Source organism: Alligator sinensis, unplaced genomic scaffold (genome assembly GCF_000455745.1).
Source record: "Alligator sinensis unplaced genomic scaffold, ASM45574v1 scaffold449_2, whole genome shotgun sequence".
NCBI classification, from domain to species: domain Eukaryota; kingdom Metazoa; phylum Chordata; order Crocodylia; family Alligatoridae; genus Alligator; species Alligator sinensis.
In genome coordinates, this window is record NW_005842831.1 from 80,254 (window position 1) to 107,717 (window position 27,464).

The window sequence follows — 27,464 nt, forward strand, 5'->3', positions numbered from 1 at the left end:
CTGCCTCGTCGCTGGCCGCAGAGACGGAGTCGGACCATGGCTTCACTAGCCCACCCTACCCGGGGCACCCGGCTGCAGGCTGGTATAGGAGTAGCCACAGTGGCCCTGTTTGGGAAAGTGCCCTTATAACACGGCAGCATCAGCACTTGCATCACCGGGCACGAAGGTAAGAAAGGGGAAGGAGCCTGATCACATACCTCTCAGCTGCGCCCTGAACACAGGACAAGTCCCCTTAGGGGCTAAATTACTTAGGGCCATGCTGGACCATCTCTTTTGAAGGGCTAGATCCTGGTCCTATTGAGATCTATAGTTTAATTCTCATTGGGGTCAATGAGTCAGGATTTATCCTTTATATCAAGGAGCTTGTGTCTTGAGAAAACCTATCTGTGTGGCTCTCCCAAATTTCCCCCTCCATTTAATGGTAAAGCTGCCTGCATAAGACAGCTTTCCATTCTATTCAGCATCTGCCTTGTTCTGGTCCCATATGACCCCATTTCTTTGTGACCTCCCAACTGGTTGCTATAGAAGTGATTATGGTATCACGAATGGAGGATTATGATTTCAGGTTGGTGGGGATAAGCAACCAGAGTCTGCCAACTCAGGAGAATGAGAGATGCTATTTTCAAGCTAATGGCTTTAAAAGAAAGAAAGAGGGGGAGAGGCAAAAATACCTCACGCCAAAAAAACATATAGGCTTCAGAGACCATTGCTTTGAAGGGGAACTTGGCCCATTCGTCACCAGTTCTCCACTTCTGCTCCTGTGAATCACGAAATCTAACTGCAGGCTAATTGCTGTACATCCTCCATCTCTTCCCTGCCAGCCACTTACAATTAGGAAATTTTCTTCCTATTAGAGGGCTGGTGTCCTGCATTTAGTTTCCCGCAGGTTGAGAGGTATGTCAAAAGTATGTAACAATGCGCTGCCCTGGGAGCTTTGGCTATGAAGGCTGCCGTGTTCTGTGCTAATAATATTTCAGCCTTTGATTTATGCTTGCTTTGTATAGCTTCTCAGCTTGTAGGGTGACTGGACTTGCTTGCCTCTGTCTGGAGACCCCAGCTTTTGGGAGTAGCAGCTTGCGCTTCACTTTGAAAGCATTTGCTCTGGCAACTGTGTGATGTGTGTTGCGTTTCTGTCTTTTGCCTGCTGCTGCAAGTCCCAGTGAGTCTCCTCCCTGCTTCACAGCATCTGGGTCTTGCCAGCATAGAGTAGGGGAGAAATTCCCTGGCAGACAGTGTCGTGCTTTGCGCCTTGGCAGTTTGTCTTGAGTTTTCTGTCAAGTCGGTAACAGTGTGAAACCAATCAGTTTTGTCTGCTCTCAGTCATGTGACCATGTTGCTGGAAATGCCCAAGTGGTCTTTAAGAAGGATGTTTCATGTCATCTCTACCATTATTGCTCTTCTGCCAACCTGTAGGCAGACCTGCTGATAATGTCCATAGGTCTCTAGGGCTGGACCTTTTGTGTCTGTGCAGCAATTGTTCTCCCTTCATGTAAGTCCTTTTTTCTTACCTATACTTCACATCAGAGCTCTGATATTGGATTTGCAAACTTCTAAGAGGGAAAATGTCTGCATCTGTGACTTTTCCTTCCCTCACTCTAACTTCTGAGAGGTATGAACTGGGGAGCCAGAGTCTGGGCTTGGATTTACAGGGTGGAGCCAGCCTGCTCCTTCTGGGTCAGCACGATACTGAACGGATCTGTTTTATTCATGTTGAAATAGCCTGGCAAGCTCTAACACCTGATGTAGAGTCTGGAGGACATGAAGACCTGTATCCTGGGACACCACCATACATGTTTCCTAAAGGGTCGCCCTTTGTGATGGAAAGGATGTAGGGCAAGAGGAGGAAGCGCTTGTCTCTGCAGATAAAGCCAGTGTCCTGTGAGGACAGCAAGCTTGTTAATGATGCATTTCCCCATCTAGAGAGAAGAGAAATAATCCCTACCCTAAGTGCATTGTCGCTCTAGGAGGCAGGAAGAGATCTTGGTTGTGATTTGTTAAGGATTTACTGTGTGGGAAGAACTTGCTTTTTGGCTGGTGATTATGAAGCTGGGTTCAGAAGCTCCAGTGAAACTACACAGCCTTTCAGTGCATACATCAAAGTGCCCCCAATACCGGGGGAACAACAGCACTAAACAAAGCAGCCAGTCTGTGTCCAAGGAGAGCTGGATAGATGTACTCCTTAAAAAAATAAATAAAACAAGCTGAAGCAGGCAGCGTCAGCTCTGGCCGGTTCTTGTTAACCTGCCTTTGAATGTCTTGGTCCCTGGAGCCCCGCCAAGCAGGAAGGAAGTATAGTGTTGTGCAGTCAATATGAGGTGGGAGTGAAGTTCTGAGGTAGACTTTACTTTTCCTGCTGATTTCCTGTCTGTATCCAGCTGGTTCTGAGCTGATAAGTCCGGCCCAGAGGAAAACCCTCTGCAGCCAGTTTATGTCATGTGAATGAAAGCAGATCTTCATGCTCAGAGAGGGTTGCTTGTAAGGTGATATCAGCACAGTTGGGGGTGGGGGGTGGAGAGGAAGGGGCCCTTCCCCTTTTGGATTTTATAGTCCAGAATGAGGCAGGCATTGTGCTCAGAGATTGGTGCTTTGTCCGGGGTGAAGCCTCAGGGATGGAGTCCTGCTTAGGCTGAAGGCAGGCAGAGCATGGAAAAGTCTAGTGGTGGAGGTGGTCACCTAGGACATGGGAGCCGCTGGGCCCAAGGTTCTGCCTTGATGTAGATTTTTGGTGTGACTCTGGCCACGTTGTTTAATCTCTCTGTTTCCATTCTCCATTTGCAAAATTGAGATGGTGGCACTGCTCTTACCTTCTGGGGGGTTTGTGAGGATCCATATGTTAAATACCAAGCTGCTGCTGCTGTGAGGCTGACCTAATACATGGTGAAGAGTGGAAGTCCCTTGGGTTTAAGATCATTGCTTTGGTATTGAAATCCCTGTTTAGAGCAAGTGATTATATGCCCTTGGTGAAAACCCCAGGCAAAAGGACAGACCTGAGGGCTTGGCGTTATTTTGTGAGGGATGAAATCGCAGGTCATGGGCAAAATTGGTCTGTCTTTGTGGGAGAGATTTCAATGGAGAATATAGGGCTGGGGACAGACATTCAAAAAGCTGGAGCCTGAATTGATTCAATATTTGCAGTTTGCTCCAACTTGTGTAGATTGAACTGATTTGCAAGTGAACAGATATTTACTTCTGACTCCGGAAATGCAGGCACATGCCTGCAGTGGCTCAGGTCAGAAGCCAGGGGGCGGTAGAGCGAGCCCGTGGCTGGAGGGAAACTAAGCTGAGGGAAGGGGCATGGCCAAGCCCAGGCAGCCCTGAGTATGATTGGGGAGGGGTTTAAAACCCCACCTTGGCCTGCAGGGACCCCTGCTGGGGTCTGCCTGGAGTGGGAGGGGGAAAGCAGCCCCTGTCAGGGGTCCCCAGTCCCCCAGCCCCACTCGCTGGCTTGCGGTAGGAGCGGGGACTCCGGTAGCCTGAGGGGAAGTGGGGGTTTAACCCCCCCATTGCAGGGGGGGAGGGGTCTGTGTGGGCACCGACAGGTTTTGCTTGTGCACCCGGGGCCATGTACCTGGGGCTGCAGCAGCCAGACACCAGTAGCTTTAATCTCCAGGAGGCTTAATCTCCTCGTTGCAGGCAGCAGCAGTGGGGGCACCAACACAGCACCCAGAGCCGAGTCACTCCAAGGAGCGGCCGGGGAGAGGGCAAGGGAGGGGGGATGTGACCTGGCTGTAGGGGGGGCGGGGAGCCGAGGCTGGTTATGCAGCCTGACTAACCTGTGCCTCCCGCTGTGGCAGCACAGCCTGGGCTGGGGTGGCCCCAGGGGGTGGGTGCCAGTGCTGGCTGCCTCCAGCCCTGCATGGGGGCCGCAATTTGCAGGTAGGCTGCAGCTGCAGTGTGGCTCCCTGCTCCCCTCTGACTCCTGGCAGTGATGGCAGAGCAAACGCATTGCAGCGAGCAGAGGTGAAGCACCTCGCATCCCCACCCCCTCCCTGTGGTCAGCTGGCCACTCCTCGGATGGACTCGGCCCAGGGTGTTGCTGCCTGCAATGGGGGGATTAAACTCCTGCCCTTCCCCTCAGGCTACTGGCGTCTGGCTGCTGCAGCCCCGAGTGCACAAGTGTAGCTTGTACGTGCCTGCGCTGTCCCACCCCATAATGGAGAGATTAAACCCACACTTCCTCTCAGGCTATCAGGGTCTGGCCCCAACCCTACTTCTGCCACTGGGGCAGTGGGGTTGGGTGGGGCTGGGGGCTGAGGACGCTTGGTAAGGGCTGCTGCCCCCCTGCCAGGCAGACCTGGCACCACTCCAGAGCAGGGTTTCCCACCCCCACCCTTTTCTCAGGCAGCCGGAGCAATGATAGTTTTCCAGCTAGGGAGGAGAAGGGCGGGGCCAACCCTGCTTGGCTGGAATAGACAGCCCAGCCCAAGATTGCTGAGCATGCTGGGATGCTGGAGGACTCTGATTTAATTTAAACCAGGAATGGATCCGGGACACAAGTTCCACAAACTGGTTTGACCTCAGTCAGTTAAATCTGATGCTACATTCAACCACGTTATCTCAAACTGGTTTCAGCCATTTTGAAACTGGTTTATGTGCACTGAACTTATTTTCTGTTACAGGTTTAAGCCAGTTTCTGATCAGTTTAACAGTTTATGTGCACTTCTGTCCCTAGCCTAGATGAGGTGGCTCACTGGAATGTTCTATATCATCCATTGCAAGGTAAGATGGTTTGGGGCATACTGCTGCCCTTTGAATGAAATTTCAAACAGACATTCTGGTTGCTTCTCATGGCACTTTTTTCATGAGCAGAAGGAAGTGGCTATTTCTTGTCTTGGCCAAACTCTGCTGGGTGTGATTCCCCTCTGCCCTTCTTACTTCCTCCATGTAGTTGCAGACTAACATGGTAATTCTTGCACTAACTTCCTGTTCACTGGTGAACAGTTGCTGAGTCGTATCCCAGAAGTGGTTGCAATTTCATGGTGTGCTGAGGGATGTACCTAGTTGACTCAGTCTTGTCTACAGTCTCCCTCTTATAGGGAGGATTCTTGAGAAAGGTGTGGTGAGAGAGCTCCGACTGACTTTTGATTCCTCCAGTCCCCTTGACTGCAGTCAGTTTGTTTCCAGGGTTGGACAGACAGTTCAGGCCCCATGTGTTCTCTGCCCAGCTGGCACTAAGTTCTGTAACACAGTTGTTACATTTTCCAGCACTCTAGAAATGCTTGAAATTTTGCAGCAGCTTCAGATTTTTCACTAAAAGCCTCTGTTTTTAATTAAATATTGATAACTCTCAGTCGCTGAGGGGACTGAAGGAAACAGTGTTGTCCAACTTCCAGTGAACGTTTGTGCTTATAGGATGAGGATCATCACCATGTGAGAGAATGATGAGGGAGGCAGTACTCTGCCCCATTCAGGTAGGGAAACTGAGGCACAGAGAGGGGTATCAACTTATTAGAGGCCACAAATGGGTCTTTCAGAGGCAGGTTAAAAAAAAAAATGGCTCTTTGCTTTTATTCCTCCGTTTCATTTCCCCCATGTGGTGCCTTTGGTGGTATTAAGCTGCCTCTCCTTGCAGCTGCCTCTCCTTGCAGTCAGTGGAGGAGATGGCTCAGCTCTTGGCATCAAGGTGAGGGAATAATTGCTGTATGCTTTCTATCAGTGACCTGGGCAGCACTACCCCCTATAGCTCCCAGGTTGTTGCCAGCCTTGAGGTATTCATGACTGGTTTGTGTGAACCCCAGACAAAAGCTGAGAATAGCTTGGACGTCTGCATGTTACCAAATGGGGAGCAGCTGGAAGTGGGTAGTTGGTTCTCCCTGGCGGGCTCCTCCAGGTTCTGTTCTATGGTCCTTCCATCTGCTGGTGTATGAGACTCTTGGGCAAGTTAACAAGAAGCAAAGGCAGCACTAAGCTCTTAACCAGTCCCTTAAATTTCTTAACTTGCACATGGAAGCTTTTTACTGACTTGTGGTACCAGCAGTGGTGTTTGTACTGACCCAGGAGAAGACTGGCAGATCTGTCCCCCTGTCATCCTCTGGCGTTTTATGCAATGGGGAGCGGTGTCATAGCATATTGCCTCGATGCAGAGGACTGCTGGATGCAATGCGTCAGGTAAGAAACCCTAACTGACATTTGGGGTTATTTAAGCAGGCCAGCAAAACAGTCTTTTGTACATCTGTGGGACCAGGCTGGGGAAGATGAGGGCTTGGTGTTGGGGTTATTTCTCCTGGTTTGGTGTGAACAGGGTCCACTGGAACCTTTAACATAACTGGCATTTGGGTTGCTGAGACAGGTGGGCAAGTCCTGTAGAGATTTCTAAAGAACCTGCATTCTCTGTAGCAAGTTTTGCCCAGAAAGAGCTGATTTTGCTGCTCATTGAGGTTAGAGCTGCCTCATGAGCTCCTTCACTTCTATTGTAAGTGCAGCCTTATAATGCACATACCCCAGAACAATATACCTCTGGTTTTACTCTTTAGTAAAATTATACTGGTGTCTGGTGTGAACACACAGCCAAGCTCTCCACAGGTTATACCAGCTGCAGCAGCTGGCAGGAGGCATTGGCAAAGGGTTACACATGGATGAAATACAGTCCACCTGGGTAACTTACACCAAGGGTATAGTTGCACCACATTTTCTGAGGGTGGTAACTTCATCAGAGTGGAGTGACTTAAGCTGGTATTAGTGTCCACTCAACTCTTACCCCAGAATAAAGGCTTAATTACTCCAGAGTAAACATATTCATTGAATCATTGAAAATTAGGGTTGGATCTCTGCACTCATATATATACACTGAAGGCAGAAATTTAGCTCTATTATTTTATTGTAGTTATGATTGCCCCCTACATCTCCTGCTGCTTTTTATTCCTTAATACATTTAATCTGAAAAGCACAAGCCAGGGATAGTGGTATGATTTGGGATGCTCACTTAAGGTTGTAATGAATCTGTCCTAGCAGCATCTGGATATCTAAGTTCTATTTCCTCCACGCAAAGCCAGCCAAAACCCAGCCTGTGCTTGGAGATCATATCAGTCCTTGGGAAACTGCTTCTACAGCTCCCAGGTGAGGAACAGAGAAAGCCCTGCAAAGGGAAGGCAGAGGATGGCTTGACTCTCTTGTACCTGGTTTGACTCTCTTGTACCTGGGCTAGAGCAAACAATGCTGCTGTTTCCCATGTGGGGAGCAGGGAGGAGGAAGGAAAGACTTCATCTCCACAGCCATGGGGGTGCAAAGATCTTGGGACTCTGGACTGTTTTGGGCCATGCTGATGAGGTCAGTGTTCCCAAGGCTGTGCTTCTGCTGATGCTTCCCTCTGTGCTGTCCTCTCTTTGGAGCCCCTTTGGTGCTGGCTGCAGATGCTGGAGCAGACCGAGGTGGGTAAGGCTGCCAGTCCCCCTAGGATCCACCACTGGGTTCAACTTCAGCTGGGATGTGGTAGCATAAGAATGCTGCTTGTTGCCACGGATACGCTCTGGCTGGGAGCCTCCATGCTGTAACTCTTTGTGTGCCTAGTCTCTCTAAAGCAAATGGTATATGCACTAATACCCTGCCTGACTAGTGCTGAGTACAGAGGAGACAGAGGTGAGAGTGGAAGAGGTGCATCCAGCTTCTTTTGACATCGTGCCAACCCCACGGCTTCAGATAAAGCGTGCTTGCTTTGCACACAGGCAGTTCCAGCAGCCCCTTGGTTTGCAAAGCCTCTTAGTTGTTTAAATTGTTGCTATTTTTAACACATTGCTCTGAGGCTGTGGAGAGCTCGGAGGAAATGCTTGTTGGGTGGGGATGGTGCAGTGGTGGAGACTGACGCTTAGCTTGTCCGTGGACCGGAATGGCACTGGCAGCACATGGACGTATTTCCCCTTTCGCAGTGCTCCGGTAATGTGCCTTCATTCTGCCCTGGGACATAAGAGTCTGGCGCCTCTGCCCTGGAAGGCCTTAACTGGTCTGGTTGTGGGGACTAGTCCTGGGGTGTGGACATCATTGGTTCTTAGGGAAGTTGGCCTGAGCTACCAACTCATCTCAAGATCCTTAGAGGCCCTCCCCTGGCAGCAGAGTTGATTCACTTCCCACCTCTGCTGGACTGCATCTCACCCATTCCTCGCTTTCCTGGAGCCAGTGCAGCAAAGTGGAACTATGTAAATGCCTTTGCCTGTTCCCCTCTCTAAAAGCCTGCCAGTGGATTTGGAGCTTGCCAGGGTCTCCCTTTGGGTAGAATCAAAAAGGCTGCTTCTTAACCAATGACCTGTTTTTCAAGAGGAACTGTTCAAACTCAGCCTGAGGAGTGAAAGCAAGGGTCTGTGCTCCAGTTTACCAGAGAGCACTGCAGCCTGATATTTAGATAGCATTAATATTAAGAGCCCAAATGCTTGTGTTTCGTTAGTAATAGAGCAGTGGCTCCATCAGACTTGATCTAGGCTCGTCCCACCTCTCCCTGTGGTATCCAAATGCTTCCATTCCCAGTGGTGTGTGCCATGGGTCTATCCTCCATTGACCTGCAAGGGCATTAGTAGCTTGGCTTTGCTCTCTTGGTGGGGGCAGCCTGATTTAGGAAGGAGGTTGGCCTTTTGTTGTGAACATGCTCAGGTCCACATCCTCTCTGAGTTTGTGGGCTGGTTGTCAAGGAGGTGGTTCAGTCCTGCCCTGGTTACTGGTTATTCTGTCAGCCCCTGTAAGCTACGGCAGCCCATCCCAAGAGAAGTGCTGTGGAGTTGACTGGGGTTTGTTCCAAGGGGCATAGGCAACCCGTGGTGCCCCCTAGGTTTCTGTGCCAGCTTCAGGGCTCAGGGCTGCAGCCTGGCTGGAGCCAGCTACTGGCAGCAGTGTGGGGTTGTGAGCCCCCACTGTCGACTCTTACGCGATGTCTGTGCTCTGGGGCACCCAAAGTAAAGGACTTGGAGGCTGGAAGAAGCCAGAAGAAGGGGTGGGAGCGGACAGAGCAAATGCTTTAAAAGGGGAGATCTCTGTTATGATCTCTCCTGAACACCTGCTCCAGCCTCACTCTTCTGCTGCTGCGAGGAGAAAGCCCAGTCTGGCGGTTCATAGTAGATCATTCACAGGAGTGCTGGGACTGCTGAGAATCATTGTGTGTGCTACCTAGTGCTGCTTGTGCTGCGCGGCCGCCTCCCAAAAGGAACTGCTGAATGAATACCATGTCGGCAGGAAGGAGGAACATGCTGAGCCCCTTCAACGAAGCAGCAGACACAAGAAGGCCCCCCTAGGGGTTACATTAAAAGGCTGAAGGGTTGGGGGGAGGGGTAGAGGTAGAATGGAAGATGCCAAATCTGTCTGTTGCCTCTGGAAAAACCTCTGCCTGTGTCAACTCCTTTGTTCTTGCTGTGATGTGCATGCCTTCTGACAGACTGGGTAAGGGGCTTTTAAATCATGTGCTTTTGTGTGCGAGCTGATCTGGGCAAGGTCAGGCAGGGAGTTCCCTTCTGTGACAAGTGCGGCATTGAGTGACTGGGCAGCTCCTGCACAGGTTCGTTCTTGTTGTGCACCTTCCTCTGAAGCATCAGGTAGTGGGCACGGCAGGAGTCAGGAGCTGATGGACCAGCAGCCTAATGTGGTCTGACACCTCCTATGCTGCTCTTAGGACATGGAAAATCAGGGCTTCAGCTAATGCAGTTCAGAAACCAGTGGAAGAAGAACTAAAAAGCAGCCATCTCCCTCCCCACAGCTCTTGGAAGGAGGCTTGCAGGCTCCTTGAAGCTGCCTTCATCTGCCTCAGGAGTCTTCATTGTGGTGCCTTGGAGTGGGCAAACAAGGTTTCTGGAAGCCTTGTCCAGTGCAGATGAAGACCCATGTGACCCCTGGTTGAGGAGGCAGGGCTGGCAGGGAGATGAGGGCGATGACTTGGAGAGGTGGTGAGAGAATTCAACAAGATGGTTAAAAATATGAGATTTGAATTCAATAGTCTTTGGTCTGTGTGTGACACTGCATCTGTGCTCCTGCTCTGCAGACTCCAGCGAGGCCCAGCTGCTGTGCCTTATTAGATGTCTGTCTTCTAGTGTGTAGCTTCCTACTCATCTTTCTTGGGTCACAGGGTAGAGGGCACCGTACCCAAGGGTTTGTATCTGCCAGCACCATATAGAGGCAAAGGGACCCTCTGCCACCCCCACTGGATCACGATGTAGTGTGCTAGCAAGGCACAAGGTGTAATGTTAGTGAGAGGACAACAGGACCAGGTTTCAGATCACTGTATCATCTGTGCTAGCAAGCTGCACTCCCTGTGTCCCTTCAGAGGGCAGGCGCTGGCAGGGACTGTGGCGAGGTGTGACTGATGAGGCAAATGTTACAAATGGTCTCTGCTAGGCCTGGGTATTTCTCCTTGGCTGCAGGTTATTAGAGCAAGCAGCAGGCTCAAGTTGCACTGAAAATGCAGCTTTCATGTCATTTAGCTGGAGTCGTACACTGCACCTGCCTGTACCTGTTGGAATGGCTGCCAGAGCCTGTGTTGGGGAGCCCAGCTTATGCCCCGCTGAGCCAAGCTGACAGCCTGCAGGAGCTTGAGCGTTGCACCAGCTGTGCATAAAGTGGGTCAGAACAACCCCTCTTGCCTTGGTGCAGCAGCTCAGACCCTGGAGGTTGGATGTCCCAGTGTGCCATGCTCAGAGGGCACTAAGCTGGGGCCTGTAGCTTCCACAGGACTGTGCCTCTATACTGAAGATGATGGGGGAAATTTTCCAAGTCATACATGACAGTTAGAAACCCACCTGAAGTAGGCACCAAACTGCCCTTTGCTGCCCTGGAATACTTCCCCCAAGCAGCTGTTGTGGTCACATTTGTAGGCCTACAGGAACCATGCTTCCCTTGACCCAAGCTGAGTGAAGAGGGAACCTTCTTTCCAGCAGCCCCTTGGTGCTAGGGGAGGGACTGCAGAGAACGTACTTTGGCCCTGCTATAAATGGAGAAGCTTTTTCATCCTGGTTTCGCTAAGCAGGAGGAATCATCTCCGTTCAGGCAGTGTTAAAGGGGATCAAGGATGTGAGTACAACTATTTTCTGCGGTTATTCTGCTTCTTGTGCAGAGGGTCACAGATGCTCCACAGAGCATTGGCAGCGTCTCCTCATGCTTGAGCTGCTTGTTAGAGCAAGAGGGCTTTCTTAACTTTTCTTGCCAGGAGCTTGAATGGAGAAATCTGTAGCTGAATCACCTGACAGCTTCAGTGCATCTCCTCAGAGAGGGCTGGATTTAGAAGCACAGGATGCTTCTGGGTGCATGAGGAAGATGTCTGATGAGCCCGGGGATTCCACTCACCCATGTAGGATGCTTGATTGTTAACATCAACTTGGGATCACACAGCTGGATCCATCAGCATTGGATTTGGATGCTGGCTGTTGTCTGGTTGTGTGTGTGTGTTGGGAAACTCTGTATTACCAGTACAACCAAGCATCATAGGTGGATTTTAGTGCAGTCTTTTTGATGCTTCCCATCCCTTTGGAGGGGTGGTGTGGGAGTCACAGCTACTGGCTGGCTCTGTCTCTGTAAAAGCTGCCTGAGAGAGTGCTGTCCGTAGGGCTCAGCTGCAGACAGGGCCCATCTGTCATGTGTAGTGCTAAGTGTCTCGTGGGCAGGATGCTGCTTCTCGCTCCCCTTCATGTGTGACCACGGGTGGGAAGAAGTGTTACTTAGCTTGTCCTCTCTCCTTTGAGAGGGAATATGTGATCTTGGGCTAGAAAGAGGAGGAAGGGAAGGCAGGTAGGTATGTGTATATAAAGACGGATCAGATTTTGGCCCACCTTAACCACTTCATTGCTGAATATTTAAAAAAAAAAAAAAAAAAGCCAAGAATGAGGGTGGGTGTGGATTTATGTTCAGCTCTCTAATGGCAGCGGAGGAAGATTGTGCTATTGCATGGGAACTGGAGCAGTGGGGTGGGGAGTGAGGCATCAGGGGTGGGCGGGGAATCCAGTGATCATCAGAGTAGAGGGGTTGCAGGCCAGGCAGCAGCTCACACAGCTGCAGCTGCCTATAATGGAGAGAGTGGGATCTGGCCTCCCGCAAAAGCAGTTGATCTGTGTTTGGGGAGAGGAGAGGCCTTGTACTGTGAGGGATGTAGGGCAGTGGGATTTCTGAAGCTCTTTGGGAATCCGGTAGTTCCTGGCCTGCCATCTCCCGCACCTGGGGATTAAGAGGTTAATTGGTTGTGACTGAACAGGGAACATCCTCTGAATTCTAGCTCCTGAGACACTAATTTAAACATACTTCCTTTTTATGAGGCAATAAAATGTATCTTAGGTTCTATAAGTGGAGTTCAAAGGCCTCCAGGGTACGGTATAACTCGTAGGTGCTTCCTTGGTAATTACTCTCCGATTGAATTGCTGAAGGGGTCAGAATTTCAGAGGCCTAGTTGAGCAGACTGAGATTTTCCCTTGCTGGACAGATACAGTGAGAGGCTGAGGTGGCCATGTTTGCAGTGGGAATCTGGATGCTGATGTCAGAGAGTGAGAATCAGAGGGCAGGACTTATGTCCTGTCCAGCTGCTGCAAACAGTCACGCAGTTGAGTCCATCTCTGCAACCTTCTGGTGGCCGGCTGCCCCTGCAGACCTCTCTGGTGCTGTGTAATCTCCACTTCTCTGTGCCCAAGAAATTAGACATCCAAATAGCTGCTGTTCTTAAGGGGGGACCACAGAGATTAACTGAAAATTAAACTAAATTTGGATTTGGATGTTGAGTGTTGCTCTTTGTGTGTCTGTGGCAACGAATGACTTCTGCCGAGGAAGAGAGCACGCCAACTGCTTAAAAATTGTTTTCCAACTATTTAAGTTGGTCTAATAAAAGATATCATATTCACCCAAAGAACCTTGTCTGCCTCAGTTTTGGTTGATGTTTACCCAGGAGAGGCTGCTCACTAGTCACTTGGTTCTGGGTAGAATTGGCCCTTGGGTACCTTGCATGTGCTTAGACCAGGGAACAGCTACTTATGGCCCACGGGCTGGATTCGGCCCATGAGGCTGTTGGATCCAGCCCAAGGATCCAGGGGACTATGGCAGTGTTTGGCAGCCGGAGACTTTGCTCACCCTAGCTGCCCTCCACATGTGTAGTGTGGGAGGCTTTACCTTGCCTTTACCTTGCTGCAGCCAGGCAGCAGGGAGAAATGGTGGTGCCAGATGTGGCTTCATCCTAATATCACCTCTCCTGAGACCCAAGCCAGGTCATTTCAGCCACTGCTGCAGAAAGGTTGCCGATTGCTGGCTTAGACCTATTCAATTACTTCAGCTAGCCTTGCCAGGCCTGCTCATGTGCCCCTTTCTGGATTGGGTTCTTAGTTTGCATGTCAGTCAGCACATTGAGCCCTTTGCAGCAGTGCCTGGGATTGAGGCTGAGAGAGAACACTTGTCCTTTAGCAAAAAGCTAAATCCAGTTTTGTGACCTCTATGGCCATGAGAAAAAACATCTCTTGGAAAAGCTGCTCCATTGGTTTTCCATGGGACCAGTTTTATGTCTGGGCTGCCTCTCAGGACGGGACTGATTCTAGGCTAACTCATCTCTACCCTTAGCTTGGCAAGTGGTATCAGCCGCCATGTTTAGCTGGTTCTTGCTGAGTGCAGATGACTCGGAGCCTTTGGAAACCATTGCTTGAAATGCCCAAGAGTGTTTGTGGGCGCAGCCCCTGCGTGAGCCCCTGCCCAACCAGCCATAAATCTGCTACTGTGGTAGTGGCGGAGGCAGGCAGGAGTTCTGTGTAGGGCCCAAGGTCTGCCCAAGCCAAGCAGCCCATCAGGCCAGAGTGGGGCTAAAGACCCCAGTTTCTGTAGCCAGGCAGGGATGCACACAGCTCTAGTAGTGTGTCTAGCATCACACCTCTGAGTTCCCAGCCCAAGTGACCAGATGCCCATTTCAGCTTGGTTGATGGGAGGTATCTGGCAGTGGGAATCCAAAAAAGGCTCCAGGTCCATGAATGAAAGGGACCTGGGAGTAATAATAGACCACAGTATGAATATGAGCCGGCAGTGCAATGCTGTAGTCAGTAGGGCAAATAATACTTTGACATGTATCAATCAATGCAAAGCCAAGGAGATGATTCTTCTGCTCTACTCAGCACTGGTGAGACCGCAGCTGGAGTACTGCATCCAGTTCTGGGCACCGCATTTTAACAAGGATGTGGTAAAGCTTGAGAGAGTCCAGAGAAGAGCCACCTGTATGATCAAAGTCTTAAAAGTCAAGTCAGACAAGGAGAGGCTGAGGGATCTGGAGCTCTTCAGCCTGAGGAAAAGAAGGCTGAGAGGGGACCTAGTAGCAGCTTACCGCTACACTAGGGGAGTACGTCAAGGACTTGGTGAGCAACTGTTCACCAGGGCACCCTTGGGGAAAACCAGGAGTAATGGCCAGAAACTCTTGGAAGATAGATTCAGGTTCAACATTAGGAAAAACTTCTTCACAATCAGGGCGTCCAGACTGGAATAAGCTCCCTCCAGTGGTAGTGCAAGCATCTACCCTGGAAATCTTCAAGAGGAGACTAGATGGTCATCTTGCTGGGATCCCCTGAACCCCAATTGTTTTTCCTGCTTGGTACAGGGGGCTGGACCCAATGATCTTCCGAGGTCCCTTCTGGCCTTACAATCTATGAAACTTGAGCCCCCCAAAGTGGCAGCTTGAAGTGAACCACTGTGCTAATGCACCCCTCCTCTGTGTGGTGCCCGGCATGCATGCCTGTGTGAAATGAAGCCAGCTTTTAGTATCTCAAGCACAAGAGGCTGGAACTTAGCAGCTGGAAATGCCTTGTGATTTATTAAATGGAGATGTGAGTGATGGGAGCAGACAGCTTTGGAGCTGCGCTGCTGCAGCTGACCCACTTCCCCCCCTCCTCTCCTCTTTCTTTTCTGACTTTATTAAGCACTGTTGCAAATTGTAACATAAATTCCAGCCCAGCAGCTATCAATCAGGGTAGGAAGTATCCAGTAAAACTTTTCCCTCCCCTCACTTTCTTGCTCCCATGCACAAGAAGCCCTGGGAATGAAGGTCTGCAAGCACACAGGAGTTTCTCTGGGGAGTGAAAATGGTTTCTGTCCCAGCACTTCCCTATGGTTCTTTCCTTCTGTGCAGCATGCAGTTGCCTTTAACTGGAGTCCCAGTAGCTTCATCCCATGTTAGCCTGTGTGAGCAGGAAAAGCTGTCCCTGTCTGAAAAAATGGCCTGGGATGTATTTCCTCTCTGACACTCCTCCGTGGGTGAGGCCTTGCCTGCTTGGACACAGTGAGGGACTCCCTCATGCTGGATGGGATGGGAGTTCAGACCAGATGCCTAATCAGAAATAGCTCCATTTGAGTGAAAGAAGGGAGACATTCCAGTGGGATCATCCAGTCATCCTGCCTCCTTTCTTTAATAGAAAACATGTGGTTACATTGCCAGAACATGCTACAATAGCAGAGGTGTAGCCTTCCTTGGAGCCACGCTGGGACTGGAGCCTATAGGCTCCTTTTTTACTCGTAGAGGAAGAGCTCACACCTCCTCCACTGGTCGTGCTTAGAGGATTGAGGTGAAATGTCCCGTTTCTCCTCCCTTTACCAAAATACTGACTGTCCAGTGGGCAAAATCCACTGCCATGAGGCTATGCAAGGGTCTGAGTCGGTATCCTGCAGCCTCTGGAGTAGGAGTAACTGTTCCTGTCAGTCGTAGGGCATTTATACACATACTTGTTCATGCTGCGATGTGCTAGAGTTGGAGCAGACTTGATTAATTGAGTCTGCTTCACATGCAAGCTGACGCGCACCATGCTGTGTTGCTTGCAGTTGTATAAGTGGTGAAATGCACGTCAGCATGGAGAAAATGGTGGCAGTGCGCTTTTGAACTAAAACACCTTTGTGTTTTAGTTCAAAAGCACACCGCTGACATTTTCTGCGCGCTGATGTGCTTTTCGCCACTTATACCACTGCGTGCGTCACAGTGCTGGGTGTTTTTTCAAAGCACCTGATGCTGCGGTGCGTGCATGTGTAAAAATGCCCATGGTTCCCAAATGTATGTTGTGGGTTCAGTTGTAGGCCCGTTTCTCTTATAGGGCTCTTATTCCTCAGGTTGTTGCATGAACACCCCTTTATAAAGCTGGGGAGGGGCTACATAAAATGATAGATCAGATAGTCTTCTCAGCCTGTGCTTTGCTCATCTGTCTTTGGCATCTTAGGATCATAGAAAAGTAGGACTAGGAAAAGAACTAACCTGTGCTCAAGGCAGGAACGTCTCTGACTAAACTATCTTAGTCGAGTGTACATCTAACCTGCTCTTAAAAAAAAATCCAAGGGTGGAGATTCCTCAACTTCTCAGGGCAGCCTGTTCCAAGGCGTTAACTACCTTCATAGTGAGAGAGTTTTTCCTAATATCCTGTCTACATTTCCTTTGCTGCAATTTGACGCCATAGCTCCTAGTGGTGTTCCCTGTGGCTGCAGAGTAGTCTTTCATCCTCCTCCTCCATATATCCACCCTCCACGTTGGGATCTCAGGGCTCTGGACAGTGCAGTAGAATCCAGCCCTTTGGCTCCCATCTCACTTAGGTAGAGCATCATTGTGCAGGTTTTACCAATGGGGAAACTGAGGCACAGGAATGGAAGGTGACCCGCAAGACAGCTTTGGAAACGACGGACAGCTTTCAGCTCACTTTGTTGCTTGGGGATGAAGAAAGGCTGGAAGGATGAGTGGTGACGCATTTATAACTTGCTTTTTACTTTTAAAAATCTCAAGCACGTTGCATCTGGTTGTTCCCAGTTTTACAGGAGGACTTAGAGATCTGGAGAAAGTTTATTGAGAACATTAAGCCTTTAAGAGAAACAGCAGGGCCGATGTTCTTTCAATCACTAGAACACTGAACAGTCTGATGAAACAAATCCCTCCTCCAGCCCCATGGAGCTGCTCAGCAGTAATTCTTGCATCTCCCAATGTCCTGGTTTCACCAGCTCTCCAGTCAAGTAATGATAATGAGTTAGTTCTCCAGTCGGCCATGAGTTACTAGCCGCAGGTACCCATTTAGAGAGAGCATAGCATGGTCTCCCTGCACACCAGTGGTGGCTGCTGCTGCTGCCACTGTGCAGGTTCCTTGGCAGGGGCAACAGCTGGGCTCTCAGTCTCCAGTAAGACTCTTCCCCCACTCTCCTGCTTTTTGATCCTCAGCACAGCCTCCCCATCCTTGAACTGCCCACTAGTTAACTCACCCTTTCAGCTACCCCTGGTAGAACATGGTTACATGGGATGGGTTTACTTCAGCTCCCGCTCTCTGTTCTCTAACTTATATCCCCGGACAGACCTGTCAGGCTTGTCACTGACTTTCCCCCTCCCCTTTCAGCACCGGATTCAAGGCTGAGTTCAAATCCTGCTTATGTCCCCCACAGTGGATTTTAAAGGTCCCCTCAGCCTTTCTTCTAGGGCGTCTAGTATTTGTGGGTTGCAGGCTTCCCATGCTGCAGCTGTTGTGGAGCTGCCTGCATAAGGGTGTTGCACAGGTCACTGGAATGGCTGCCCCTGTATGGCCCCTTTGTCTCAGAGGAGAGCATTGCTTTGGTGGATCATCAGCTGTTAGTGACATGTGGAGCCAGGATGATGAAGGGAACAGACTTTTCTTGTTTCAGGTCATGCTGTACAGCTGTGCCCCTGTTGCCGCAGGGCAGTACTGCTGTTCTGTGCTAGCCTGACTTGCTCTGAGTTTGCTCTGCCATGTGGTATCCCCCAAGGAAAGGAAACTTAGCAGAGAAGTTTGCCTCGGGACACGGAGGCATGGGCTGGAGGGGGGGAGTTTGGAGGCAAGTTTCTCTCTGAGCCTCCCCCTCAGGTAGGCCTGAGATTATGGGCCAAAAGAAGCTGGACAACAGGGAGCATGGTCAATGGTGTTAATGCCCCAGTGCAGACTGGCTGTCTATATCACAGCTAGCACACAGCATGCTAGGACTTGCATTCCCCATAGCTCATGCCATTGTTTTTCAACAGGGGCTACAGGTGCCAGGCCCATTCAGCATAAACTACATTTGTCCCTGCTGTCCCCTCTGATTCTGAGATGCTGGCCCTCCCAGCATCTAGGGCAGTGATTCTTAACAAGGGTGCTATAGCACCATGGGGTATCTGGAGATGATTTCAGGAGTGCCATAGGGGTCCATGCAATGTTTGCACCGATTCACAAAATAAACCCAGAGATTTCAAATAGGAATCTATAATGTTAAAAAGCTTCTGACCTGTTGTGGTTTTTCTGAGTTCTTTGCAACAGAAGAATTGCTCTATTCTCTTTCTGTATTCAAAAAAATGAGTGAAAACTAAGCTGAAATTCCTTGAGGGGTGCCTTGAGCCTAAGAAGGCTGAGAACGACTGATTTAGGGTACACTGTGTCTACAACACTCCATGGAGGAATTGACGCTGTAGCTGAAGGTAGGAAGAGATAATGATGGCTCTACAAACAACACTATAAATCTTCCTGTTAGCACTAGAGAACTTTGGGAGATGAAGTTCAAGAGCAAAAAAGGTTTCCATGAGTGCTGGTAGATCATGGTCCCCTGGTCCAATGCTTGGAGGTCATGCCAGCCCATTGCATCACAGGCACCATTTACTGTGATGTTCTTTTAAAATTCCCTTCCTATCCCTTTAATTACTGTAATAAACCATATGCCTGTGTTATTTAAATAAAATAAATAAAGTTGAAAAGGCCACCTAGGAGCATCTGGAACTTCACTGCCCGTGGAAAATCGGCAATAAAAGGAGCCATATATATACGGAGGGGTGAAGAGCACAGCCCATAAAAGTAGCTTCCCTAGAACAAGGGGAAAGTCTGTAAGTCTGATCTTCCTGAGCCCCATATGAGGTACTCAGCTGGGGTGAGGTGAGTTGGTCATGGGCTGGTTGGGATGGTGGTGGGCATATGCTCAGAGTATCAGCCTGATTGTCATTCTGCCGGACAGACCTTGCGCTATAGCTCCTTCGCACAGAGTTGAGGAGGCTCTGGCCACAGCTTGGCAGGTTCCTCCATGCCCCCTCCTGCCCTATGAGAGCTGCGTGCCCTGAGGGATGAAAAAAATTCAGTCTCTGGAGCACTGAATCTTCACTGCTGATTCAGAGTTGGGCAGGGAAGGACACTGGTTGTATTTGGGGAGCCTGATACCTCCTTGCTGGGAGAACTCGAGGGATGGCTTTGTGGCTAAGGCTCTGGAGTGGGACTCAGGAGACTTAAGTTCAGGTACTGGCTGTCAAAGACTCAGTGCTTGACCCAAGGCAAGTATTTGCTCTCTGTATGCTTTGGCACCCGTCTGTAGCGTGAGGCTGATGCTGACCTACCTCTGAGGATTTCCCTAGCTGACTTCCTTCCCTTAGGGCAGGGGGCTGGACTCGATGATCTCCTGAGGTCCCTTCCAGCCCTACTGTCTGTGAAATCTATGATGCTGGGGTGATTTAGATGCTACAGGGATAGGGTTTTATAAATACCTTGGGAGAGATCTGGGCACTATCAGAGGTCCACATGGGCAGTGAGGGAGACAGGGCAAAGCAGCCAGAGGCCATTAGGTTATCCAAGGGAAGGTGTGGGGTATTCAACTCTCCCATACCAAACTTGCTTTGCTTACATAGCCCCTTGGTTAGCAAGTGAGCCAGCTAGGCAGGATCCAGCCATACTGGTGTCTGAGTGGGAGACTCAGGCAATGCAGGTGATTCATAGGTAGCCAATGCCTGTATCTGAGTCAATGGCTGAACACTGTGCTGCAGGGCAGAGCTGTTTTTGGATGAAACCTGAGCCCAGGTGTCCTCACTGCTTGGAGTAATTAAAGATCCCATGGTCTCTTTCCTAAGAGCTAGAGTTATTTAGTCCTGACATTTTGCTCCAGTTCCAAATTGAATGACTACACACAGCCGTTTCACACTCCCCCTTGTAGTTTCACTTAGTTGGGAACTTGTCCCACCCAGTCCTGCCCTGCTGTGCCATGTTGCTCTGCATCATTAAATGGTGGCAGTGTCGTACTCCAGAACAAAGTGAATTCCTCTGTGTGTAACAGTCCAGTGTTTGGGGATGAAAATTGCCATTGTATTGAACCTTGAGCTGCTAAATTTGCAGTCTGTCAGCCTGGAGTCCCAGAGCAGAGCACTGGGATGGCAGTGACTAGCTAGTATGATCACACTGCTCCTGTCATAACGTTGGCTCTGTCAACTGTCAGCTTCCTTGGTTTAGCCCATTGGTGGAGGCTGAGTTGGTAACCAGGACACGTGGCTTGGGATAGGCATTAGTGGAAGGATGTCATGGGTTCAGTTCCCTCTTGGGGGAGAAGGGATAGGAGGAAAGGGGGAGGCCTTCAGGGTTCGTATTGGTTGAGTTTCCCACTCGTCAGTGGAGTTGACCTCTGCTTACCTCAGAGCAGCATCTGGCCCGCTGGCTCTGGCCCTCCCTCCTCCCATTTGTCGTGACTGCCTCCTTTATGGAGGCAATGTGCAACTGGCAACAGTGCCTTGTCTGGAAGGGCTGAATCAATGGAAGAGCTTAGGCAGCTGTCATGCTATATCAGTCCTTATCACCCAGTGGGTGGAGAAATGCCATTTCATTTGTGCTGAGTTTGAGTAGTGCCAGGAACAGCTGCAACCCCCACCCCATACACCCCTTTTCCTGCCTGTGGGGAAGACAGAGGCAGTCAGAGGGTTGGAGCGTGGCAGCAAGCCGTGCTCCTTATGCTGTCAGTACTACAGCAGCTAATTTTGCGCTTTGTTGCACTTGTCTGCTAGAACCAAAACACCCTGGGAACTCAGGGGAGAGGGGTCGGGAGCAAGGAAGAGCCAGGAGAACCGAGGTGGGGGCAGCGGTGAGGTTAATAGGATTTGTTACTGTTCAAAGTATTGACTCCCAGCGGAGCCGTACAGGAGAGGGGTGATTCAGCTGCCACAACAGTCTGTTCTGTACAGACACAAACCAAGGCCTCTGTTTTCCTGTACCCCATTGTTGGTGCGTCAGAAAGGCACGGGGGCCCAAGGCTCCTCTCTGGTAGGCTTAGGCTGATTTTTCTGCAGAGCTCTTTCAACTAGTGATGAATGTGATGCTGTATCCTGTGCACTGGGCTCAGGAGAAGGAGCGTGACCGGGGGGGGGGGAGCCGTATGTGTGAGCATGAGAGCACATTCTTGGAAATGCTTCTTAAAACGTGAGCCCTATATTTGGCGTTCTGTAGAAGGGGTCACGTTCTCCCTATCTTTAGTGGCTACTGATAGAAAATAGGCACTTGGGGCATCTCTGGGGAACTCATCTGCTCTGGGATCTCTTACCACAAAAGGAACCAAGTTGTTCAAATAGCCACATCCCTAGAGATCTTGGACATGTCGACAGTGCCCAGAGTGGGTGGCATTGATGGCAGCTGGCTGCTTGCAGAGAATTGTCTCGCTGACTCAGTGCTGGTCTGTCACCCAAAGGAATTGTCCTCTACCACCACCATGAGGTCAGTTCGGATATCATACCCTGGTCTGAAACCAGGTGAACTGAACTCCAGGAAACCTCAGGGCATCACATATCAACATAGTCATCATCCTGTTCCAGCCCTTGACCAACCTCTTCTTCCAAGATGGGAGTTTTGCAATAGGCTGGCAGTTGGCAGGATTGGCACCATCAAGAGGTGGTTTCCTTAGCAGATGCTTTGCTGCAGGTCTCTCAAGGGCTGCTGGCCCTCTTGAAGGGAGGCACTGACCGTTACCATAAGCAGAAGCCCCAATACTTTCGCTGCCAACCTTCGCTAGCCAAAAAGGCCCACTTGTTTGTCACCCAAAATGCAGCCAGTAGTTAAGGCAACCAGGCATTGGCCCCCAGAGTTTCATCCCACCAACAGCAATGCCTGATGAGAGTGACTTCATTAATTTAGGTATGTGACATGAAAGCAAGGGTGTTCTGTGCATGGGGTGGTGGGGAGCAAGAATGAGTCTGGGATGAGCATGGGGAAGTGTGCTAAGCTGGGGCTGAGGCAGAATGTAGCTTCTGGGATCGCAACTTGATGGTGAAAGGCCCAGGCCTATGGATTGGGAGATCTAGATGCTGTTTCCTTCCTCTGCTGTGGACTCCTATGGGCCAGTCCCATTTTCACTTAATCCCAGAGCTCCACAGCTCTGCCAAGCCTATCAGACGCATTAAGCCTGAGGTTGGCAGCCTTGTTAGGGCAAGGCTAGTGGGAGGCTGAGAGGAGAGATTGTGAAGGATGAAGACTGGTGTGAAAGGTGGAAGAAGGGACTCTGTTAGACCTGTGCCTCTGGTTTCCCCATTTATACAGTGGTGTCACATTCTCTAAGCCTTTGAGGCCTGTTCTTTTAGCTCTGGCAAAGGCACCTTCTGATCCTCTGCCTGGAGGCACTCTGGATACGACAGGCATTTCTGCTGCAGGCTCTCCTGAGTGGAGGGACAGGGAACTTGAGGTTTCTATACTGCTTGGAGATAGAGCAGGCAATAGGGAGGAACAAACACAACTGCTGAGACAGGTGGGGGCATGGCTGTCTTCATCATGTCAAGCAGAAGGGAGTGAAAAGAGAGGTATTAATTAGGTTTTATGTGGTGATATCTGTGAAGCTTTGTGCCCACCTAGGGGAAGAGCCAGCAGTGGTGGGCTGCTCCACTGAGCTCAGTGTGGTTCCCTCAAACAGCAATGTTTGCTTCTCAGGCCTCAAAGTCAATAAATGATTTTGAATTTCCATTTCCTCCTGGGAGGAAGGAGTTTAATCTGATCTGTTAAATTAGGGGCAGCATTTTGAATCTGAGCTAGGGGCTGGTGGTGCCAGCTCGATTCAGGCAGGGTTGTGCAGCTTCCTACACAATGCTCCGCACTGGGCTGCCAACACCTCTCAAGCCTTCCTCTACCATGCAGCACAGTTAGCAGTTCATTCCCAGACTTTCTTGACAGCTCTATGGCTGCTTCTTCCTCCTGACCTAACCCACTTCTACCCTCATCCCATTCTAGACCAGGAGATCTCTTGAGCACACTGTTGTTGCAGATAGGTGCCTTTTACCTAAGCTGCTTTACTACACAGCTAGCAAGCTGCAGACTGCTCAGTGCTGGCCCACCCTCTCCTCAAGTAGCTGCTTCACTTGCATGGGTTATGCAGGTGAAGAATGTCTGCTGATTCACCTGGTCTGGTGTTAGTCATGTCCTGTAAAGTTCCTTTAGCTGATTTTAGGAGGAAAAGATTTACAGGGTGATGAGTTAACAATTTAACTGCAGCTTTCACCAAGAATCCTTTCAGATCAGGGTGTCATCACCCAAAGCTTCCTTTCAAGCCACCATATTCCTCCAAACCATCCACCTTTGGGCTGCTCTTCACCCAGACAAGAGGTATCTTCAGCAAGTTTGGTTAAGTCTCCTTAGTTTCTTTGGGCTTTTTATCAGGCAAGGAAAAATTATTTGGAAATTGCTTAAACCCCGACCATCCCCACTACATGCTGCTCCCTTCTCCCCACAAATTATATCAGTTGGCCACCCACATTACTAGTGTGTTGAAGGGTGTGGTGTCAGAGTGATGTATTTTGTCCATGTACAACATGTACAGTGAGTTCTGCACTCCATCCTCCAGAACTGTTGCTCTCACTGGTGCTTTCCCAAACCAAAGGGATGGTATTTGGGTTTGGTCTGAAGGCCACTGAAGTTAAAAAAAAAAAAAAAAACAAAAAAAAACCCAAGCAAAAATAAACTCCTAAAATTAAATACAGAAAATGATGGCTCCAGCTACAACCATAACTTGGTAACATTGCACACATATATTGAAATTAAATAGAAGCAGTAATTCAGTGATCGCCAATAAAATATACTATATGGGACAGGAGCCTAGTTTTAGTTGCTGTAACAACCATAGCTTTCCTTGTTTTGACACTCTGGGCCTGATTCTCAGCTGGTTTTAAGTCAGTGGAACTCCTTTGAAAGCCATTGGATGTATATTGATTTACACCCGCTGACAATCTGTGCCCTCATTTTTAAGTCTCGGTAGTAGCACTAAATCTGTGCGCATTTGTTTTTATGTTAAGTCGTGGTGGTGTCAGCTTTCATTGTTAGAGCTGAGAACTTAGTTTCCAGCCTCAGCTAAAAGAGCCATTTTCACTATTTTATTTAATGACACTTCTTTCCTGCCTGTCACTATTGTGTCTAAAAACCAAGTTCTGCCCTCCCTAATCCCTAGTTCAGTTGTTTTTACATTTGTTAAGCAGATTCCTTTCATGCTGATATTTTCCATGTTGCTTCTCAGGCCAAAGATTGGGGAGGGGGTGGGAGTTGGGGTGCGTGCACATTATGTGTATAAAAGAACAAACTGAACCAATTTTGACTAGACATCCTTAATAAGCCAAACATGTTTTTTCTCTCATGTTTTGGCTTCAGTTCCTGCTCTTGTAGTGCACATAAAGAAAAGGCAGAGAAAAATCACATTTTTGTTCTGTCTTCCTCCTTTGAGGGTCTGAGCAATCTCCAGATCTACAGGCTCCTGGAGGAATTAAGGGAGCTTGGAACCTCACAAAATCACAGTTGAGATTATTCAGGTTTTGATGAGTTTATTCAGGGTAGGGATGAGGATTTTTACATTGTAAACTCTTAAAATCACATGTATTGGGATTTCGGTAGGGTTTTTTTCCCAGGTATCTTTAAGGAATTCTTTTAGGGATGCGTTTTAAAGGTTCATCTTTCATATATTTTAGTAGTGCCAGAAAGTCTTTTCAGACTTAGCTCTTCTCCACGAAAATTGCCCTGATTCATCCAGATTGATTCAGAAACTGATGCAGTGAATTTACTACAACTCCCTGGTGTGCATGGTTTTACATGGGTTCAAAACACATATTATAACAGGGATAAATCAGCGAGGTATTTACTAAGTTAAATCTATATATTGATTTAGCGTAGTCAATTCATTACTGCCTTAAGCTGCTCTTGAATCCACTCATCAGTGTGTCCATCAATGAGTTGCACTTATTTAACTACGCGTGTATGTAGATCTTCATACACATGTCCATGAAGTGGTGGGCCAGGCCTAGCTAGATCTTAGTATTACTTTATCCATATTTCTCCCATCCTTTCTCCCTAGCCCCCTCACCTGCAGAAACCCAGAAACACTAACAAAATTAAATGCAAAAATCTTAAGAAATTAAGTAGTTGAGTCCAAGCATGGCAGAAACCAGAAAACAATCGTAATTGGCCTACCTTGAAAAGGCTGCAGCTGTGACTAGAGTTTTCAGCTTCTCCAACCCAGTGCGTGAAATTCAATTTAGTCCCTGTGATGGATTAAACAGCTGTCCCAGGTCTAAGTGGAAATACTGTAATTCCAGAGGGCCAGTTTGCAATGTTCCCAAACAAATATCATTTAGTAGGAGCTTGCATTGAATTTTCTTATGAGGATCTTTGTACCTCTGTCTTTTGTTCCAGTGGAACTTAATGTCACTCCTTGTTACAAGAAAGACGCATTCAGCGGTGAGTCTTTTCTCAGTCTCTCTAAGCCAGTGGTTCTCAACCTTTTTAGAATCAAGGTACCCCTCCACAAGATTTCAGAATTTAGTGGCACCCCATTAAAAACAGATATAAATATAGGATGAATATTATAATATAAACATTACATTTTAATCAATTTGCTTTACATTACATTTTATATTATAATATAGTAAGTGTAATAGTCACACCTTCAGGGTGCTCTCCCCTTTGCTGCCAGAGTTATCCCTGGACTCCCTACACATCAGTCACCACTAGTGTCTGGTGACCAGCAGGCCAGTTTCTGGCCTTAGTTTTCCCAGGGTGATCCCCCCCTAAAGTCCCCCCTGCGCACACATAGTACATGACCTAGTGGGTCAGAGGGAAAGGGTGGAGGGCAATAGAACATGCAAGGCCTCAGGTAGGTGAAGAGGGAACCCTCTCCCTGCCACCAGTCCATACCTGAGGGATAAGCACAGCCTCCACTGCCACAGCTGCTCCTCTGGGAACTTACTTGCTTTCTGGGGCCAAAATCACCTGGCCCTGTGAATGTGCAAGGAATTGGGGGATGAATCAGGCTGAAAAGTGCAGCTCTGTGTTCACATATTTGCCTGCCTGCATGCAGAAGAGCACGGCGCTCAGAGCAGGTGGCACAGGCCTGCTGGGGTATAGGAGGGGGCAGCCATGGGTATCTTTGTTCTTAGGACTCTAGGACGGGTGGGCAGGGGGAGGAGCGAATGGCACACACTTCCTTGCACAGGCCTGGGTGCTTCAAAATCACCATGCTCTGAGCAATGGCTCCCATTCCTCTGCTTTCTGAGCACCTTGCTACTTTCTGACACATTTCTCTTGCAGTTCTCCCCCCTGGGAGGGGTGAGGCTTCTTTTTGCCTCATTTAATGGATGGGGAACTCAGGCAGAGATGCTGAGTGACTTGCCCATTTCTCTTTGGCAGAATAGGTACTTGAACCCAGGATCATGGACAAGCATTGGGACAAGTGACCCATCATTTATCTCTCACCTCCTCTGCACTCCCTATCATGTTAGATTCCAGGGAACACTTAGGTATGATGTGCATTTTCCTTTGGCTTAACAAGATTATCTTCCACCCAAACCCCAAACTTTAGGTCAAGGAGGAGTCTTTGCAAACCTCCTTGAAATAATCTGTTGTCCTTCCTTTCTTCTGTTGCTCTAAACATTCTGCAAGTTACGTCAGACAAAGGCGTGGGGAACATTTTCATCTGTGACTGAACCTTTAAAAATTGCATTGTCTTGACATGTCTGTAACTGCACAGCTCACTGCTAGCCAAACTGGTTTCCTCCCGAAAGGTAATTGCTTCAATGTCCTGAGATATTAAGACCTATTAGAGACTAACGATGCACATCCTGTTTTTCTCATAAGGCAGACCTTAAAAATTCAGATCCCACTTTGATGATTTTACGGGCAAGATGATCAAGTCCCTGTCTTTGATGTGTCATTTTTTGGCTAAGAGGGTCCATAGCTCTACAGTGTGCTAGAGCTACATATTGCAGGGCAGCCTCGGGGGGGGGGCATTCCGGACTCCCGCAGCATTGTATTTCATAGTGTGACACTGGGTTTGGGACCCCCAGGGCTGCAGAAAGTCCACTTATGCATCTAGTGCAGTCTTGTCCAACAAACGGCCCACGGGCCGCTGTGTGGCCCGCCAAGCCGTTTTCTGTGGCCCATGGTGCTGCAACAGGAAACGACAGTAAACAGTTTACTTTCATTCCCACCCCTTGTCCCTCCCCCAGCCGCTCAGCAGCTTCCTAATGGCTGCTGAAGGGCTGGGGAAGGGACAAGGTTCCTACACGCACCGCGTCAGCTTGACGTTGCCCACACAGTGTGTGTGGGAAGAGGAGTAGCCATGTGCCACTTGGGACAGGATGAGCCCAGCCGGAGCAGCAGGGGCTCAGCTGCTCTTTCCCCCTACCTGTGCTGGTCAGTCCCGAGTGGCACATGGCTCCCCCGCTGCCTCTGCTGGCTGGTGCCAACCTGGGCAGGTCTGTCCCATCGGGAGCAGCATGCAGTTGAAGCCAGATTCCCACGTGCTGCTGGGGCCGGGAGAAGCCCAGCTGGGTCGGCACCAGCCAGCCG

General features: G+C 49.4%; 1 protein-coding gene across 1 annotated transcript in view; it reads left to right on the forward strand.

The window, feature by feature from the left end:
- Positions 1-27,464, forward strand: part of CAPN15 (calpain 15) — a 71,486-nt gene continuing 44,022 nt past the window's right edge. The window contains exon 1 of the mRNA XM_014525564.2: positions 1-166. The gene's annotated coding sequence lies outside the window, so the exon portion shown is untranslated. The remainder of the gene's footprint in view (positions 167-27,464) is intronic.